A 20,126-nucleotide genomic window follows, 5' to 3' on the forward strand; every position below is an offset into this window, starting at 1 on the left:
TATTATATTATTATCAATAACCAGCTGACGTCATACAGTTCTAAGCACCTAAATGATCGTTCAATTTGATGGAAGGTATAGATCACTTTGTCACACCCTTCATGTCAAGTATTTTGTTTTTACGTTCACACCAATAAATACATGGGTGGACCACGAGTTTCTGCCCCTTCCAAACGACTAGACAATACGTTACTAATTTCCCTTTCCGCACTAGCTTTAGAATCTTTCAGCTTGACCTCGTAATCCTTTATCTGCTTCCTTTGCTTCTTTTTGTACTCTCTAGGATCGTTAGAACCCGTTCCTGTTTTAATTGGGCTATTTCGTCAACGTTTGCGTTCGACGCAAGTCTTTAGTCTTTGTTTCATGTTTCTGGATCCCTCGCGTTTAATTCAACTTGTGTGCGTTTTAATTCAGGGATTCTGTGGTCTTTCTTTGTTAATTCATTAGTCCGTACATTCAGATTGTCAACAGGTTTGTTACACTCTTCCCGGTCGCAAAATTTCCAGCTATAACCACTCTTAATTCTTCAAATTCATCTAAAAAGATAATATTAATTTGATATTATACATCGGTGATAAAGAAGCTGGTTGAAAGAATACACCCCCACAACAAAATAGAGAGAGAGAGAGAGAAATGGGGTTTAACGTCCACTCGACGCGGACTAGGTCATTTCGGGATTAACATATGGTTTAATTTTATTTCAATAATTCGATTGCGGGTAGGGGTCTTTAGCAGTAAGAGGAAACACACGAAGTTGGACAGACAACCCTACTCTTTGTACCCACACAACAGCTATGTCTGAGGAGTGAATGTGCACTAGAAACAATAAACAAGAATACTTATAAAAAATATTTGAATTTATTTACATAATTATGAGTGTTCTAAAGATACAAGTGAAAAGTAATAAAAAAACATGGACACGTTAATGATTGTTAATTACTATGTAAATCTGTAAAATTGGGTAATTACCAGTACTGAAAGAAACAGAAATATTACATATTAAATGTTTGTAGAAAATAGGTAATTGTTGAATTCGTGTGGTGGGGGTGGGGGGCACACATATGAGTTTAGGACGACTGCATATTACCCGAACAAAATTTGATAAGACACAGTACTAAGGAAAGACAATAAATATAGATGGTGCAATAATTTAACATCAAACATATATATAAAATCCATATATATAAAATCTGTGGGCCAACCAAAATCATCTAGACTGCTGTACATTCCCTGGCTCTCAGGGGCTCAGATTTCAGTGAAAATGAAAACAAAGGGAAACAATCCAGCAATCCAAGAAAAGGGGTAGGGAAATATTCTCAAAAAGTTGATTACTCTAGTGTGAGTCATGATTGACTATGCGCTGTAAGAAATGATTACAGTTGAAATTGTGTGCATAAAATCAATCATTTACAGTGAGAAAACAAGAAATACCTCATTATAATATTTGATGTTGGTTTATTTTAATTATCTTGTACCGTTTGTTGATTTTTGAAGTAGTAACAAAAAGGTCTGTTTCACAAAGGTGATGGTAGAATAATTTTTAGATTAGCCATCTACTTTTGTGCTAATGACCTTTCTGCTCTGGGTAGTGTACTGATGCCAAAAGGTCTTCTACTGGTCAGGCAGAAAATTTTAAAGATGTTTCAGATGTAGTATATTAAATATAAAAAGTAATATTAATTTGATAATAATGAATCAGCTGGCCATGGATAAGAAATGTAGCCTCAGTGGTATCTAAAAGTGGAAACCTAGTTAACAAATGATATCCAGACTATGGCAGTGTCAAGTTAAAACAGCCTTGTAAAACAATTTTGCAGAGGAATACTGAAAGAAAGATTCAATTATACGAATGTGCTGCGTGTCTTAAATAACCTGTATCTAAAGAAAGAAAAAAGATAGATTTGATTAGTTTGTTTATACATTCTAGATATTATATTTACAAAGCAGGTTTTAAAAACTATGTACCATACCGATAGATTTTTTATCGCTATAGTATCTAAAGTTGACTTTATAGTTTTCAACATAATAGCTTGTGTCTAAATTAAAAAACAATGAGAACACGTGTAGGCTTTACCTAAAGAAAAAAGAGAAAATAAAATCATGTAGGCTTTACTGTAGAGGAAAACAAATCTTTCAAGATTTGTTTTCTGTTCTGAAACACATGTATCTGCAAGAAACAGATTAATTTTGTTTGTTATTTGGGTTTAATTTTGGGTGTTGGGAGGGGGGGGGGGGCATGTTAAAGCGAAGAACTAAAACAGGAAAGCTTTATTGAGCCATGGCCATATGCATCGTTTGTAGCATAGCTTCCCAAATGTGAGAGTGTATGGATATCTAGTTCAAAACGCGCAATTGTAGTCTTATGGCCATATGAATAAAAATACAAAGCTATATATATAGTGCTGCGACAGAGCTAAAAACATGTGATTGGCCCATGGTCATTTAATTTAATATTAGCGGTTATAGACGTCAAACTCAACATGGGAAAGAAGGCATTCATTCCTTTTATTGTTAAGCACCATGAAAAATACCCTATAAATGTATTTTTTAAAAATAGTAAGCTCATATTAATATTTATCAGAAGAACCAGACAGTTCTTCATCATTTGCAGGGGAGCCATCAGGTTCTTTTTTCCTACTGTTACACGTTTCTTTGATATGGCCATACCTGCTGCAATTAAAGCATGTCAGAAAGCGAGCACCGGAGCACGCCTCCAAATGGCCATCTATTCCACAAAGTTTACACTCATGTTCTAGAGCCTGTGAAGACTCGCAAGATCCGTGTGCCTTGTTACAACACTTGTTACAGAAATGCTGGTTTATCCCATGGCTGCAGTCACTTTTTGACTTTCTTTCCAATGTATAACCAGAAGTCAACGTAAGTTTTCCACTTTTGGAAGCGCTACGCCTAATCCGCGATTGTGGCTTTTTTGCCACTGGTTTATCTACAATCCGTTTAAGGCCTGCAGCTGCCCTTTCTTTATCTGCTTTAGCTACTTGTCCTGCCCAAATTGGCGTAACCATGGACGTCCCATCAGCATAAGTGCCATCACTACTAATAGATAGCGCTACGTGCATTGCAGTTGAAGTTGCACTTATACGCCTTTTTTTCGGAGTGGGTGCAAACTGCACTGACGGAATGGCCAGCGTACTTCTTGGAAGATGCATTGAACGTATGTCCCCGGACATCTTCAATTGTTGAGCTCCTGGCGGGCTTTCTGCATAGTTACCAATACCGACTAAGGGTGGCGATGGTGGCTGTCTTCTGACCTTAAGTCTTTTATTTTCAGCCTTAAGAATGGCATTTTCAGCCTTAAGAATGGCATTTTCCTTAAGAATGGCATTTTCAGCCTTAAGAATGGCATTTTCAGCCTTAAGAATTGCGTTTTCGTCCTTCATGGCTTTATTTTCAGCTTGAAGACCAGCTTCCTTACCTTCATTTGATTCAAAGCGTGCTAGGCGTGCATACGTGTCTTGAATTATTGCTGTGTTGCACTCCACCACTTTGATAATAACTTGCAATAAGTCCCTAACATACTTATTTTCAGTTTTTTCTTTATTTTCTAACTTGGTCATATTAGAGAAACATGCATCAGCTGCTGGCGTCTGGGGCATCTCAGCATTTCCTAAACCTAAAAACATATGTATATTTTCCTCTGTTTCCATCGTCAACACTGAAAATACAAAAGTATGATTTAATTATTTTACATTTTTAATGTTAGATTTATCCTCATCTAACGAAAATATTCTTGATTTTTTCTTTTCGGGGGTCAATAATATTTACCAGGGACGGATCCAGAGGGTGGGGGTCCACTTATTATGAGAAAAGTAGCACGGTCGTGTGCTTTATCCCTTATCGTCAAATGGTGGATGGGATGGACATTCAAAGAGCGAGATAATTATATAGACATATGCACTGAAAAAAAACTTGTGTTGAAACAACACAAACTTGTGTTGTTTTCAACACAAGTAAGGTGTCTCTATTTAACAACACAAACTTGTGTTGAAACAACACAAAACTTGTGTTAAATGTTGAAACAACACAAAACTTGTGTTAAAATTTATCAAACAACACAAACTTGTGTTGAAACTTGTGTGAAAATCTACAATACTTGTGTTGAAATTTTTGAAACTTGTGTTGAAATTTTTGAAACTTGTGTTGAATTTCTGAAACTTGTGTTAAAATTTCTGAAACTTGTGTTGAAATTTCTGAAACTTGTGTGGTTTCATACAAACCATCCACAAAAACTTGTGTTGTGTTTTTCCCCAATTTATATACAGTATAGCAACCTTTTTATGCAGGACCCATCTCTTTGCTCTGTTAGACCTGTAAAGTTTGATAAAAGAAGGAAACAAAATTTGTTTTTGTTTTTGTAAGATTATTATTTATTCATAAAATCATAGGAAAAAGTAAATTAATACATCAAAACTAAATAGATATTTGAAATGTTAACAGAAAAACAGAGAATTCTAATACTAATTATATTGTGTTATATATAATGACCCCCCCCCCCACACACACACACACACCACTTTACCCATCACAAAATATAACATAGCTATTTAAATTGTTCTTAACCCCACACACTTTACCTATCACAAAATATAAAATAGCTATATAAATTGTTCTTTACCCCAAAACAAGAACTGAGAATATAAAGATATGTACACAGTATCCCTACCCCATACTCCAAAATATATAATTCAAATAATATCTAAATTTAATAACATCCAAACCAAGCACTAAGATTAATTATGCACTAAATTGAAACAATTTCAAAAACTGAAAAGTGCTACAAAATCACACTACAAGTGATTTGTGAGACATATAGAAATAACTAACAAAAGAAAAATGCACTATTTTGCAGGAGAAATAAAATGATGTAAAACCTTTTCCTCATTACAAAAACCCAAACAAAATGAATATTTTGTAAATAAAAGAAGCAAAGCATCAAGATTATAGGATTGAAATAAAAAAATATCATATGCACAAAAAATTTATATACAATTACAAGTCATAAGCCACAGTGGTTCAGTGAGTATAAGGTGTTGGCCGAGAAATTTCAACTGGATTTTCCGGCATAGTTCCCACTTGTCAGTAGTCTTGGATATGGCAAGGGATAATTGGGTACAAGCCCGGAATCGAAAGAGAGAGAGAGAGAAATGGGGTTTAACGTCCACTTGACACAAACTAGGTCATTTCGGGATTAACATATGGTTTAATTTTATTTCAATAATTCGTTGCGCATAGGGGTCTTTAGCAGTGGGAGGAAACCGTAGGTCCCGTAGAAAACCCACAAGATTGGACAGGCGACCCTACTCCTTGTCACGTACAACCGGGGATTCGAAACCACGCCAGTTGACTCAATGACAGGCCTATGATACCGCACGCACATGCTTACCATTCGGCCATCCACCACCCCCTCCCCCATTCCCGGAATCGAAACCATCCCCACTGCGTTCACTTAGAAGAAGCCTTGACAATTGAATTATTTGACTCAATGACAGACTTCCTGATCAAATGTGTGCGTGTTAATCATTGCCCCCCCCCCCCCGGGTTCCCGTTGAAGAACCCTTGACAGTTGAAATATTTGATATAAGAGTAGGGTGTAGGGCAGAATCACTCTAAGAACACAGAAAAGTAGGATACTAAACCGTATTTCATTTCATAAGCAAGGGAAAGTCACCTTTATGTAGGTCAAGGTTTTTTGTAATTCTGGGTGTATTTGATCTACATTTGGTTTCTAGTAATGCCTATTAAATACTTTATGATTTCTGACCGAATTCTAAGTGATTTATATGCCACTTTACTTGCTATATTATACATACATTTCTGAAGAGAATTAAAATCTAATTGTGTTTTGGAAGAAAATTTAACATTAATAACAAAAAATAAATATTTAAAAATTGGGTCAAATGCATTCTTTCCCAGAAGTATAAAATAAATTGATGCTTGGGTTTTCTTGTTGTTATCATACAGCAAATACTCTTTCAATGGTGTTCCAGCCTAAAAAAATAAAAAGTAGGAGATAAGAATACTTTCTATGGTTCACAACGTTTAAATAAACAATTTATTTTGCCACATCGAGACCGCGTCTCTATTTGGTTTCAACTTTGCGTAATGTTATATTATTTTTGGACCCATTCTTATTTTATTTCCATTGACAACAAATTGGATATTACCCTTTAAAATCTACTGAAATCTATTTGAAAGTAAAATACTGTCCATCATTATTTTACTGCTATTTACTGTAAAAATACACATACATGTAGGGCCTATCGCAACTTGAAGGAAATCAATGGATGTGATTGGCAAAAATCAAGCATGCCAAGTACTTGAAACAGAGAGTCCTAGGCATTGCCCCAAGAAGAATAACTAGATTACCAAGCAAGTGTATAGAAGTACTTCCTGATTAAAAATACAAATATATATGTTACTTACATTTTGCGTGTTTTCCCCTTGTCAGTGATACAGGACGGAGGACCTGACAAGGACAGCTGTCTAGTCGTTCGGATGGGACGAAAAACCGAGGTCCCGTGTACACATTGGCGTGCACATAAAAGATTCCTTGGCAATTGGAATTCGATATAAGAGTAGGCTGTAGCGCCGCTGCCCGGGCAAAATTCCCTTCATAGCACACTGCCCAATTTATGAGCAAAACAGTAGGATGTTAAACCCCATTTCATTTCATTTTCAAAATTATAAAATAATTTGATGGCTTAATATTCAAAAGGTACAGTCCTTCATGTTTATAAAATTGTACGGGAGCCATAAAAAGCTCCTGATACCTTGAATATATGCAGTTTAAAAGTAAACAAAAATCTCAATATTTAGGAGAGAGAGAGAAATGGGGTTTAACGTCCATCCACCCCCCCCCCCCACCAAGTGTATAGAACCAGTTCCTGATTTAAAAAGCAAATATGCATGGTACTTACATAGTCTTTATCTGATAAGCAAGATCTGTGAGAAAACGTCTCCACAATATCAATAGCCCTTTCCAACTTGATCTTCCGAGGTGGGTAACTGAAAAAAAATGGCAATGTATTAGTTGGCTTAAATTGACTAGACAGTTTTGATTAATTAAAAAAATGTTACTTTAATTACATTTGTTTTGTTTCATGTGTTGGTTTGCTTTGCCACAGATGAGACAGTGATATCTACATATAACTAAGATTCTGTCTCTGCTCATACATGACGTGTACAGTTTTACTATACTAAACTGAATTTTAGATTTCAAAATAGCATAACAATCTTTTCTATTAGAATTAAATAGTTACCCACCAAGAAAAAGATGCTCTATCATCATTTTTTCCAGCCATTTCTTCTTCCTTTTTTTCTTTTATAATTTCTTTTGTTATTACATGATCTTTTTCTGGGTGATTTGCATATACATCCAATATTGAAACTGAAAAAATAAATACATGATATGTAATTTACGATTAAAGCTACCTTACCATATATACAAACTGTGTGATATGAAATTGAAACTAATGTATCTATATGTATCAAAAGTTTTAATCCCAAGGAACTACCAAGCCGTAAAAGTCTATCTTAATAATCCTTGTTTGTCACATGGTTTCACTGTCGCAGTAATTAGAAGACGGCCATGGTGACTGAGTAAATTAGGTGCTGGCACACTAGCATGGAGGCCACAGGTTATCTCTTTGGGTTGACCGAGAAGGCTCATCTTGATTTTGCAGAGTGGTTTCCACTGAGATCCAATGTACACATTGGCGTACACATAAAAGTTCTCTTGGCAGTTTGAATTCGGTATGAGAGTAGGCCATAGTGTCGCTGCCCAGACAAACATTTTCACTTAGCACAATGCATTAGACCAGTCGGAGCTGACCAGTAGGACGTTGTCTTTAAACCCCATTTCATTTCAGGTAATCTAGTATTTTTCTAGTAAGATTGAAGTCTCTCTACTTTCTTTATATGTAAATATCATATTTGAAATAAGTTATACTTTTATTTGATATGGGGTGGGGCTGGGGCGAATGGTCTAGTAGGTAATGCATGCGCATGAAATCACAGGGTCTGTCATTGTGTTAAGTGGCATGGTTTCAATTTCAAGGAGTAGAGTCGCCTGTCCAATCTCTTGAGTTTTTCGCTGGGTCATTCGGTTTCCTCCGTTTTCTAAATACAATTCAATATAAATCAAACACGAAAATACTTTAAAACAGTAATCATAATGCAATATTAGACTTTTTAACACTTTCATCGAAAACCACACAGTTTTTCTCTGTTAACGTAGTTTCAAGTGCCAAATTGTGGTCAAATCTAAATGTTGAAACATGCAGTGCCTATCAATTTTAAAATATCTCCTATATAGCTGTATTTCCATAGGATAAGTAAGTTGAAATAATCTGATTATGTAACACTACAACAGCTTTTTGATCCCTACCCCCCAGTTTGGAATCTGATAATTTAAAAGCACATGAATTTTGAATTCCACAGAACATTTTTATTATTGAACATAAATGCATTCTTCAAAAAGATGAGATGAATTCAATATAAATCAAACACGAAAATACTTTAAAACAGTAATCATGATGCAATATTAGACTTTTAACACTTTCATCGAAAACCACACAGTTTTTCTCTGTTAACATAGTTTCAAGTGCCAGATTGTGGTCAATCTAAAATGTTGAAACATGCAGTGCCTATGAATTTCAAAATATCTCCTATATAGCTGTATTTCCACAGGATAAGTAAGTTGAAATAATCTGATTATGTAACACTACAACAGTTTTTTCATCCCCACCCCCCGGTATGGAATCTGATACATTGCTGACCAATCATAGGTCGCCCCGTTCACTCGGGCCTGTCAAATGATTTACAATGGCGATGGTGCCGACAACTTTCCTGACCAAGAGATATGCACAACCGTCGATCAACACACAAGCCATTAATGTTATCTTCCAATATGAGAGGCCATGATAAACACACAAGCGTCCTTTTCAAGCTCGGAAATTAAGTCATCACCAAAAAGCAAAGTTTACAGAGGTCCTCGGGGCTGGAACCCAAACTGATTACGATTTGCCCTCCACTTCCACCACAGGTGTCATAGAGATCAGGGATGAAATTGATATGCATCATCGTTCTCCTAAAGCCAGTCCAGGAAGAGATCAGGTTTTGAGATGTAGACCTGAAATGTTAAATTTGGATGAGAATGAGAATTCTGGGGCGAATACTATCCAGGGAAATGGTCATTGACATCCAGAAAATGGTCAAAATGTGGAATTCTGTCATTCAGTTAAATGGCAAGGGGAGAAGACAGGCCTGTGCAGTACCAAATTTCCAGCCCATTACTATTAGTCAGCAGAAGTGGGGATGAGGTTGGATGTACTTCTTAAAGTGTATGAAATGCATTTATCTCACCTGTTTTGCTTCTTTTTTTTTTAATACTTGTGTTGAGGTCAATCATTCCACTCTATGAAACATTGCCCTGGCACCTGAAATGATAGGAGGCTGGGGATAAATATGCAATAAAAAACAGTGAGAAAATAAGAAAAAAATATGGTTTCAACTGGAAATAGAAAAAAAAACTCTTTATTTCTCGCGAACAGCCCGTCACTGGCCCTCCAAAAAGAAACCAGTTAACAATCAGTAAAAAAGTAAACCTTGAGTGTCACATAAGTCTAAGCCAATCTCAAAGGTAGATGCCATGTTTTGAAGTTCGGTCTAAATATTAAGGCCAACTGCATGTTTGGTCAAAAGTCACACAGGTGTGAATTTTGGAGTGTACATGTTAACAGTTCATTGTATGATGTCAAAAACATGTTAGGTCTAAATGTTAAGGCCAACTGCAGACTTGGTTCAAGGTCACAACATGTAAATAGGGTTAGGGCACATGATTTTTTGACACAATTGTGGGTTTGGGCTAGGGTCAGAACTAGGTCTTGGCTTAGGCCTAGGCTACATGCTTTTTGACAAGATTGTGGGTTAGGGTAAGGCCTGGGTCTTGGGTTAGGGTCAGTCTTGTTTACATCTCGTGACTTTAGACCAAATCTGGAGTTGTGTTGGCCTTAATATTTAGACCTAACCATGTTTTGATATCATTGTGAACAAAATGTTACACATTTACAACCCAAAATTCACACTCAACCAACGGATACCCCCAATCATGGCTATTTTGATACCAAATAGTCAAAAAACTTACTGCTGGGCAATAAAAAAGCAGTATTCTTACCATTTCTGACACTTTCCATTCAAAACTTCAGGAAATAAGCCGTTGAAAAAATATCAACATCCCGAGTCGGCCATGCTTCTTTATATCATCAGGAGTCAGACTAGCAATTATTTGCCCATTGACTTCAATGTTAAATGACTGTAACATCACAGGCTGTAGCTTTTTGCTCAACATTCCGTTGGTTCCAATCTTTATAGGCACAATGGGGACAACATTTGGCAATCTCCTCATCATAATTTTGTAGGGGGTTGACCGTTTAGATTTTTTGCTACACGGATTTGAAGTTGACAGGGGTGAAAATCTCACTTCCGACACAATGATTGCTCTGCAGAAAGACACTTTACAACCCCTATCCCTCCGCTGTAATATCATCAGTATTACCCAAAACTGCTATGAAATTGCAAATTTGATCCCTTTTCTCCAATTCTAGACCAAAAAGTCAACCCAAAAATGCAGGAAGAGGGGAGAAAAAAATTAAGGGAAAAATTGTCTATTTATAACTCGCACTACATTCGACAATCATGAAATAAGGGGAAATAATTACTAGTTTTAGTCCTGACTCCTTTATTAGGGTTGTCTTTCTTGCTTTTATCTTCCATTTATTTACGTTTTTGTTGTCTCAGAGATGGACTATTATTTTTAAAAAAAGTTGAAAATCGTAAAGTTTAGGAAATGTTAATCATATAATGATGAAAAAAAAATAAGAGCATATGATAATAAAAATGTGTTTGAAATTGAAGGCTCTATAATTAGCCTATAATTAAGGTATCAGTATGGAACGGATCGTAATCGTACGGAATTCAACACGGTCAGACTGATATTTAGGAACGTAAAGTTATCAGTCTGGAACGGATCGTAATCGTGCGGTATTCACTAAGGTCATACTGATATTTAGGAACGTAAAGAAGACCATTTTACTAACCGTCTCCATTTTAAGAAAGAGCAGATATAAATATATGATTATATCGACAGAATCTCCACACGAATCTTTAATTTAGTAGAAGAAGAGCAAGTTGGCAATTGTATTAATCATGGCCGTTGAAAGATTTAAAGTTTGGATTAATGTTAAGAGAGTGTGGGTCAAAGATGCCGCTGGTAGAGTGTGTATAGGGTGTTAAAGTTTAAAAGTTATTCCCTACAAGGTGGTTCTACGGTTCTTACCATAGAATTCAGCTGTGAAATAACACAGTTTCTTTCATTATGTGTACAACAATAAAACTAGTTCAATTGCAAGTTGTCTAAACCACGGTGCTGTGATGTATGCATCTAAATGTTTCGACGACCCACCAATCAGTAGTTGCATGATGATTAAATTTATCGGACATGGAATGTGAAAATGCTTTGGAACTTTCAACTGTAACACGTTGCAATAATTACTCAATATAAGCCAAAAGGATCCGCCTTGTTCATTTATAGTCCGGCCCTGTCTTCAGTATTAAAATATAAAATTGAACACAAAGTATATTTAGTAATCCGTATTGTAGTAATGGCAATCACGGCTTGTGTTTTTTTTGTTTTGTTTTTTGTTGTTTGTTTTTTTTGCAAAATATAAAATAATTACGATGTCGTTTAACACTCACAACAACATATTTGGTTACCGGCCATTCAGCCATTCAGGTCGTACATGTGTCAAGTATACAGTCATATATACAAACGCCTAACTATAGAAGCCTACCATTCTTAATTTCTACTTTTCGCCCTCCAAAACACGAAAGTCGAAAAGTAGCAGTTACAACAAAATGTGAGGCGACAGCAACGCTATACAAGCCAAAATCGACTCGAAAATAGGAAATCAAGAAATAATACACTACGATAATAGCGCCCCTCGTTTTTTTTCCTAATTTCTTATTTTCGACTTGCATTTTGGCTTGTATACCGTCTTATTGACTTAGTCATATTTTTGTATTTATTGATGTCAGTAAGATGTTACTATGGAGAACGTTAATTTCAGATTATACATTCCAGACTTCGTAATTGTAAAAGTGCTCTAAACTTCCATAGATTTTTAATGCATATTTCACATAACCCGACATGCAGTTGTGGTCATACTCAAGAAGACAGCGACCATTATTTTCTGCACTGCCCAAATTATTCGTCTCTGCGTATCTCAACATTAAATACCCTCCCATTTAAATCCATAAATACAAAAGCGTTCCTATATGGCGATACCAACGAAAGTAACCCGTTCAACAAAGTGAGTTTTAGTAAAGTTCACAAGTATTTAAAACTAAACAAGCGCTTTGAATAGATAAGGTAATTGTCAGGCGACGATGATTGGTGTTAAAAAGTGATGATGACCATGAAGATGATTTATTTATATATTTATTTATATACTAGAAGAATGCCCGGCTTCGCTCGGGGGTCATAACTCCGAAACCGGAAGTGGTAGACTAACGCCACCTGGCCTATGTTACTCCCCGGTCCGAGCTACCCCTATACCTCAAATTTCAGACTCGGAAATGACAACGTGAATGATGGATCAGTCGAACGACAGAGTGAATGACAGGAGTTTTCCAGTCGAATAATAAAGATAATGGCAACTCTGGTCATAGCATATCTGTTTATAATATATTTCATATAAATGTTTATACACGTATTTGAAAAATACATTTAGGTCTACGTGTAATGTTGAATGTATAAATTCGGAAATGTTTTGATCTCTTGAACTGTATTATTTAAAATACACGATTAACGTATTAAATTGTAAATAATGAATCAAGCCAAGACATGTATTAAATGTTTTATTGAATTGGAATAGAAACTGAAAACAGATTAACACCCTGTGTGAGATATTTCATTCAAATATTGTGAAAGGGTTGGTAATAAGATTAAAATTGTCATTGTGTCATTTTAATAACATTGAATCGTCCTATTCTGTTACGTAGTCGTCTCAACATATTGTTGTCATGGGTTACTTCTGCTAAACAACTCAATAGAAACGAGTAAAGTATTATAAACGAAATTATGTCTAAAGAGTTCTTCATGACATGTATTGACTGTAAGACACAAAGCGTACAGGATCTAAGTGTGATGTTAAAGGTCAACACGCAAATATTGAAATTGGGTATGTTCGTGGATTGACTTATAGAATGTTGTTAATATTTCCATTTAAATAAATACAAAAAGCAATTCGAAAAATAAACTATAAGTAAAGGAACCATCTCAATTAATAAAGCTATTAATATGCCGTTAACCCGTGAGGCAAACCGAATGATGTTTTATAGTAAATTAGACGAATAAAACATATAACGTTGCCATCTCGACCCTGATGCCCATGAACACAAATGACGAGTTTAAGACAAACCAATTGTGGAATGGAATTGATTAATGCAATATATATTTTATTATGTATTGACAATACTTTTCTGGTTAGATTTTAGCCTAAACACGACATGTGTGTTGGTGACAATTTTGGCAGTCATATCTGAATGACTCAAAAACTGTTTATATTTCTTTAACTTTTGGTATACCTAAATTCGGGCTATTATTTATGGTAGAAAGATATAATAAAATGACCTAAAGCTTTAAAACATATTTTTAAATATGTTGAGGCACCCTAAATTGAATTTGAAGCACCAGGGATAAATAAATAAAAATAGCTATAATGCATGATTTTATTGTAACTAGTGAACTGATAAATATTGTACAATTTATCTAAAGAGTACATTTATGAAAACGTGGTACTTTTCTGATATCTAGTTAAATTAACACTTACCCAGATCTTGGCATAAGCATGACTTAAAATGATCACGGCTAAAACACTTCCGTGCGAATCAAGAATTCTTTATGTAAGAATAGAGCTTTATAAGACCGTAAATGGACCACACATTATGTCTCCACAAGATGGTAGCTATAATCTTTCAATCCAATCCCCTAATTAAGTATACCCCCACCCAATCATAAAAAAATAATAACATAGCAAAACGGTGTTTAATTCTGATCATCTAAATTATCAAACGATATTCGCCGAAGTAGTAACTGAGAAGGGCGTGTTTTAAGATATACATAATGTATCTTACTATTTTACGCTTATATAATTTGATTTTCAAATACAAACCATTAATACTTATCTTAGCATTAAAACAATCAACCAGTTGTGGTTATATTGAAATCTGTAAAAGACGCATTCTTTTTGAATATATTTTTAAAAAATAATAAATGGAAAAAAACCATATTATTAACGCTTTTTCAACAAGCAATTGTTATACTCTTAGTGATTTGTAGAGCGTCAAATCACAATGTTATTGTACTGTTTTAAATTGTAGATTTTATTCATTCATGTAAAACATTTATTACAATTTTATAATAAAATGTATAAAACACTGAGTTCGAGATTCAAATCACAAATCCATCCAAGCTAGGATACTGCAAATCCGAATATTTTTGTTTATAAAATATTTACTTTCCATTCAATAAATATTCCAGTCATCTAGTTTTGGATTTGGGGAAATTCATTCTCCTTTTCCCATATATACAGATTGCCGTATTATTTAATAATCAAACCAAACAGCATGTAATCAAAGAACGCTTGTATCCGCCATATGTAATATTGTCACGTGACATTGTTATGTTTTGTTTCGCTCGGGAAGCGTTTATTATACATAATATGCCGTTAACCCGTGAGGCAAACCGAATGATGTTTTATAGTAAATTAGACGAATAAAACATATAACGTTGCCATCTCGACCCTGATGCCCATGAACACAAATGACGAGTTTAAGACAAACCAATTGTGGAATGGAATTGATTAATGCAATATATATTTTATTATGTATTGACAATACTTTTCTGGTTAGATTTTAGCCTAAACACGACATGTGTGTTGGTGACAATTTTGGCAGTCATATCTGAATGACTCAAAAACTGTTTATATTTCTTTAACTTTTGGTATACCTAAATTCGGGCTATTATTTATGGTAGAAAGATATAATAAAATGACCTAAAGCTTTAAAACATATTTTTAAATATGTTGAGGCACCCTAAATTGAATTTGAAGCACCAGGGATAAATAAATAAAAATAGCTATAATGCATGATTTTATTGTAACTAGTGAACTGATAAATATTGTACAATTTATCTAAAGAGTACATTTATGAAAACGTGGTACTTTTCTGATATCTAGTTAAATTAACACTTACCCAGATCTTGGCATAAGCATGACTTAAAATGATCACGGCTAAAACACTTCCGTGCGAATCAAGAATTCTTTATGTAAGAATAGAGCTTTATAAGACCGTAAATGCACCAAACATTATGTCTCCATAAGATGGTAGCTATAATCTTTCAATCCAATCCCCTAATTAAGTATACCCCCACCCAATCATAAAAAAATAATAACATAGCAAAACGGTGTTTAATTCTGATCATCTAAATTATCAAACGATATTCGCCGAAGTAGTAACTGAGAAGGGCGTGTTTTAAGATATACATAATGTATCTTACTATTTTTCGCTTATATAATTTGATTTTCAAATACAAACCATTAATACTTATCTTAGCATTAAAAAAATCAACCATTTGTGGTTATATTGAAATCTGTAAAAGACGCATTCTTTTTGAATATATTTTTAAAAAATAATAAATGGAAAAAAACATATTATTAACGCTTTTTCAACAAGCAATTGTTATACTCTTAGTGATTTGTAGAGCGTCAAATCACAATGTTATTGTACTGTTTTAAATTGTAGATTTTATTCATTCATGTAAAACATTTATTACAATTTTATAATAAAATGTATAAAACACTGAGTTCGAGATTCAAATCACAAATCCATCCAAGTTAGGATACTGCAAATCCGAATATTTTTGTTTATAAAATATTTACTTTCCATTCAATAAATATTCCAGTCATCTAGTTTTGGATTTGGGGAAATTCATTCTCCTTTTCCCATATATACAGATTGCCGTATTATTTAATAATCAAACCAAACAGCATGTAATCAAAGAACGCTTGTATCCGCTATATGTAATATTGTCACGTGACATTGTTATGTTTTGTTTCGCTCGGGAAGCGTTTATTATACATAATAGAACTCCAGTGTAGTAAGCCATAACTATGAACAATATCATGTCCCAAATAAATAATCTAATTTCTAGATCTGCAATTGGTCACATGATGGTCCGAACATTATTTGTATGGCTCTATTTGTTGACAGCAAATACCGCTAATAATTATCTTGGATATAATACCTCGTTTAGTAAACGAGGCAATTTTACCCAGCCTCGTTCTGAACAAAATACCTCGTTCCAAAAACAGGGCAATTTAAAAAAAAAACACGTTTTGGAACTCCAGAGAAACGAGGTATTTTTTTTACCTCGTTACACTGAGGCAAAATCGGGGCAAAAATTTTGACACGTTTTTGCCTCGTTTGGACAGAAATGCCGAACGAGGCATTCTGAGGTTTATAGTGATACACCACTACGGGTTCTTCGTCGCAGAAGACACTAACGTCGGCATCGTCTGAGATGGAGGACTCCATAACCGGAACTGGCACATCGTATCGGGTTTCGGCTGTAAACGATTCTTCTACTTCCATAGGTTCAGTTGTTGGGACCTCCATAACTTCTTGTTGTTCGTCCACATCTTCCGTCTGCTTATTAGATTTAAGGTTGTTTTTTTAAACATAAATTAGATTACAATTCAACTAACACAAAAGTGTAAAAAGATTTTTTTCTAGTCTGTGCCCGCGTTAATGTCTACTCTTGGCAAAATCGTTATAATATAAAAAAAATCATGAAACAAGAATCAAAATGGCCGCCAATCGGGTCTCCAACGCCAATCCAACCTCCCAAGATATAATTTCAAAACAGATTCTTACCTGCTGGTTCAAGTCGAACCGTTTCTGCTTTAATCATAATGTGATTCTGTAATGTAAGTATTTGAACAACATCGTAGCGCCGAACAACTAATGTTAATTAAGCATGATTTCAGAAAAATTGAACAGATTTGATAATAACATGCCGAAATTTTTTTCCTGAACGCGCCATATTATAAACATGAACTTCCGGTTTAAATTGTTGGAGTTTTTTTTAAGGAAACGAAATACTAATATTATACAGAGAAACAATATCGATGCTAAATTACATACATGGTATTATTTTTTTTATATAAATATTCACAAACCTGCGGTCTTGTATTCTATGTGACCATTAGCTTACATTTGTCAAACATATCACTGCTCCAAAATCATTTCAGCACGTTGTTAAATGTTAAATTAATTGTGTGAAATCACTTCATTTAATGTCCGCTTCCACCGAGATGATATCGCAGACAAAATGTAGCCTATAGTACGTTGATTTTATCAACCAATCACATTCAATAACAGTTTTACTTATTTTCTTGTCAACGCATTTGGAGTCAATTGTTAAAATCACACCGGGCATGAGCGCTCAACAGGCCTTGGATCTACCAGTTTATTGGGCCCAACTTTATTTTAACTACAGACATCTTAACACCAATTAGCATTCAAGTCTGTCTGGCTATATTGTCTGAGTAAAAAATACCTTTCTCTTACTTGTGGACCCCCGGATTAAGACTTTGTATGGAGTTCAAATTTAAAAAAAAAAATATTTGTTGACGGTACACATTACTTGTGTTAATTATATGGAAAAAACACAAGATTTGTGTTAATGCATTAAAAAGAACACAAGTTTGTGTTAATGCAATGCAAAACAACACATAACTTGTGTAGAATAATTTTCACACAAGTACTTGTGTTGAGATCCAACACAAGTTTTTTTTTCAGTGTGTGATATCACAGTTAATGCTTTGCGTAATAAAAATTTACGTCAAACGGGATGTTGGATTTTCTCTCTCTAAAAATCCCAGTGTGTATATAAGTATATACGCCAAAATGACGATAGAGATCATGTATTTCTCAAAAGTTTTCAAGGCCGTGGGGGATAAACCCCCACTCCCTTCAAGATATATTGTCTCGGGAACCTGGCAAACCCCCTCCTCCAAAAATTCCTAGATCCGCCCCTGTCACTGGTGCCAGTTCTAGAGGTCATCTAGTCACAACTAGCATTTGACTTTAACTCAATAATATTGCTCATCTTCGTTGAGAAAATCAGACTAATAAAAAGAAAACAGCGAAATTTCCATATCATTTTCAAACTGAAATATTGAATTGTTGTAAAATTAGACTTACTTCCATCCTCTTCGGGTTTTGGGTTAGTAGGTTTATCCTTACACCATTTTAACTGTGTTTTAAATAAATAAAGAGAGGAAGGTTCAAACAATTATTACCAGGAAGCAAAACTACTTTAATTAAATAATTAATTTAGTCCGAATTACTTATGTCCGTTATTTAATCGCAAACAAAACAAGCGGTCTTGCAGGAAATGGACAGAAAACTAGCTAAAGTAAAATGCTATTTTTTTTGTACAATCAGGGGGCATAATCCATCGGGTTATAGTCCGATATGCACGAATATCGAAAGGAACCGAGATCATTTGGATAAATAAACAATTATCAAATATTGGTTGTAAATCTCCATTCTTAATTGGTAATAGAGAAATTAAACCTTTAATATTGGTGCAATATTTGATATGAATATGAGTATGGAAGCCTAAGTAAATTATATATGTAAATTGTGTTATTGTAATATAAGAAATATTGGTAGAATACTTAAATTTATCTCTTTAGACTCCACAAAAAGACTAGTTAATATTTTGGTCGCAATTTTAACCCGTTATTAGCCAAACTTTTAGATAAACTTTAACGAGTCCAAAATACAGCTGCACGCCTCATTACACGCATGAAAAATTATGACCATATTACCCCAATTTTAAAAAAAAATTACATTGGTTACCAATTTCTTATAGAATTGATTTTAAAATTGTATTTTTAACTTTTAAATGTTTGAAAAACTTAGCACCTGTTTATTTATCTGAACTTTTACATATGTATATACCAGGGCGATGTTTACGTTCTTCAGATGATAATTTTCTTTTAAAGCCTGAACATTCAAAACTTTTAACTTTTAGGGTCCATAAGCTATTAACCCGATATTTCGTACACTCAGGGACCATAACCCAGGTTGTTACGATCCGATATGCGCGAATATCGAACCGAACCGGGATCTTTGGGTTATAAATCTACAGTTGAAGTTTCATCAAAATCTGATACAAATGGTGACCTCTAGAGTGTCCACAAGCTAAAAACATGAAGTTACGGTCCGACACATGCCAATATCTAAAGGAACCCATCGATCTTTGGGATATAAACCTATATTTAAAGTTTCGTCAAAATAAGATAAAAATTGTGACCTGTAGCGTGTCCATCAACAAAATGTGAACGGAGGGACGTCTGGACGTCCAGGGGCGACAATATACGTAGGACGAAACTGGGGGCAGCGGAGAAACTTCATGAGCCTGGGCAGGCGACCCTACTCCTTGTCAAGTACAAGCATGGGATTTTAGAAACAACACCACTTGGCTCTATGACAGACCTCATGATCTAAAGTAGCCGACAGTGAATGTGTTCTCTTGAACACTCGGTGTTCCTCGTTGGAACCTTTTTCACTGGATTTAGGTTTCAAAAATTCAGTCACAAAACTTTCTTGGTCATCGGCTATCAGAGCTTCACAAAATAGGTCGAAACACTTCGAACCACGTGTCCGTAAAATATCCAATAATCCTTTTGCTTGCTCGTCTGCATTTGAGATTACCTACAAAAACAATAATAAAACAGGATAAGCAGGGCTGCAATAATGATTTTACTTCTACTTACAACTAGCAGGCAATATGGCCAAATCAATCTAATTTTCAGTTCTGGTGTTATACTATATATACTGTAGTAGAGGTTATTAGAGTTCTCTTAAGTGATGCTCTATTTAATGTATTGAAGTCGTTAGCTAGTACAAGTGACATCGAAAACGGGGCTAATTAGATATATCTTGTAGATTAAAATCGGACAATGGCATCATAACCT

The 20,126-nt window shown here is 34.7% G+C and overlaps 2 long non-coding RNA genes across 4 annotated transcripts; both read right to left on the minus strand.

Annotated features, from left to right (window-relative positions):
* Positions 1–4,495: 4,495 nt before the first annotated feature.
* On the minus strand, positions 4,496–17,934 carry LOC126822170 (uncharacterized). Its single transcript, XR_008788074.1, has 4 exons — positions 17,011–17,934; positions 7,282–7,405; positions 6,936–7,023; positions 4,496–6,006 (listed from the first exon to the last, which is right to left on the minus strand). It is a non-coding gene; the product is annotated as an uncharacterized LOC126822170 (long non-coding RNA).
* On the minus strand, positions 8,175–13,931 carry LOC126822153 (uncharacterized). Of its 3 annotated transcripts, XR_007680683.2 has the most exons (4): positions 11,115–11,208; positions 10,193–10,822; positions 9,382–9,455; positions 8,175–9,148 (listed from the first exon to the last, which is right to left on the minus strand). It is a non-coding gene; the product is annotated as an uncharacterized LOC126822153 (long non-coding RNA). The 3 variants fall into 3 exon arrangements; XR_008788073.1 differs by lacking the exons at positions 10,193–10,822; positions 11,115–11,208 and adding an exon at positions 13,908–13,931 and having other exon boundaries at positions 8,205–9,148; XR_007680685.2 differs by lacking the exon at positions 10,193–10,822 and having other exon boundaries at positions 8,208–9,148; positions 11,115–11,215.
* Positions 17,935–20,126: the final 2,192 nt, after the last annotated feature.

The sequence above is a fragment of the Patella vulgata genome, chromosome 5 (genome assembly GCF_932274485.2).
Source record: "Patella vulgata chromosome 5, xgPatVulg1.2, whole genome shotgun sequence".
Taxonomy (NCBI): domain Eukaryota; kingdom Metazoa; phylum Mollusca; class Gastropoda; family Patellidae; genus Patella; species Patella vulgata.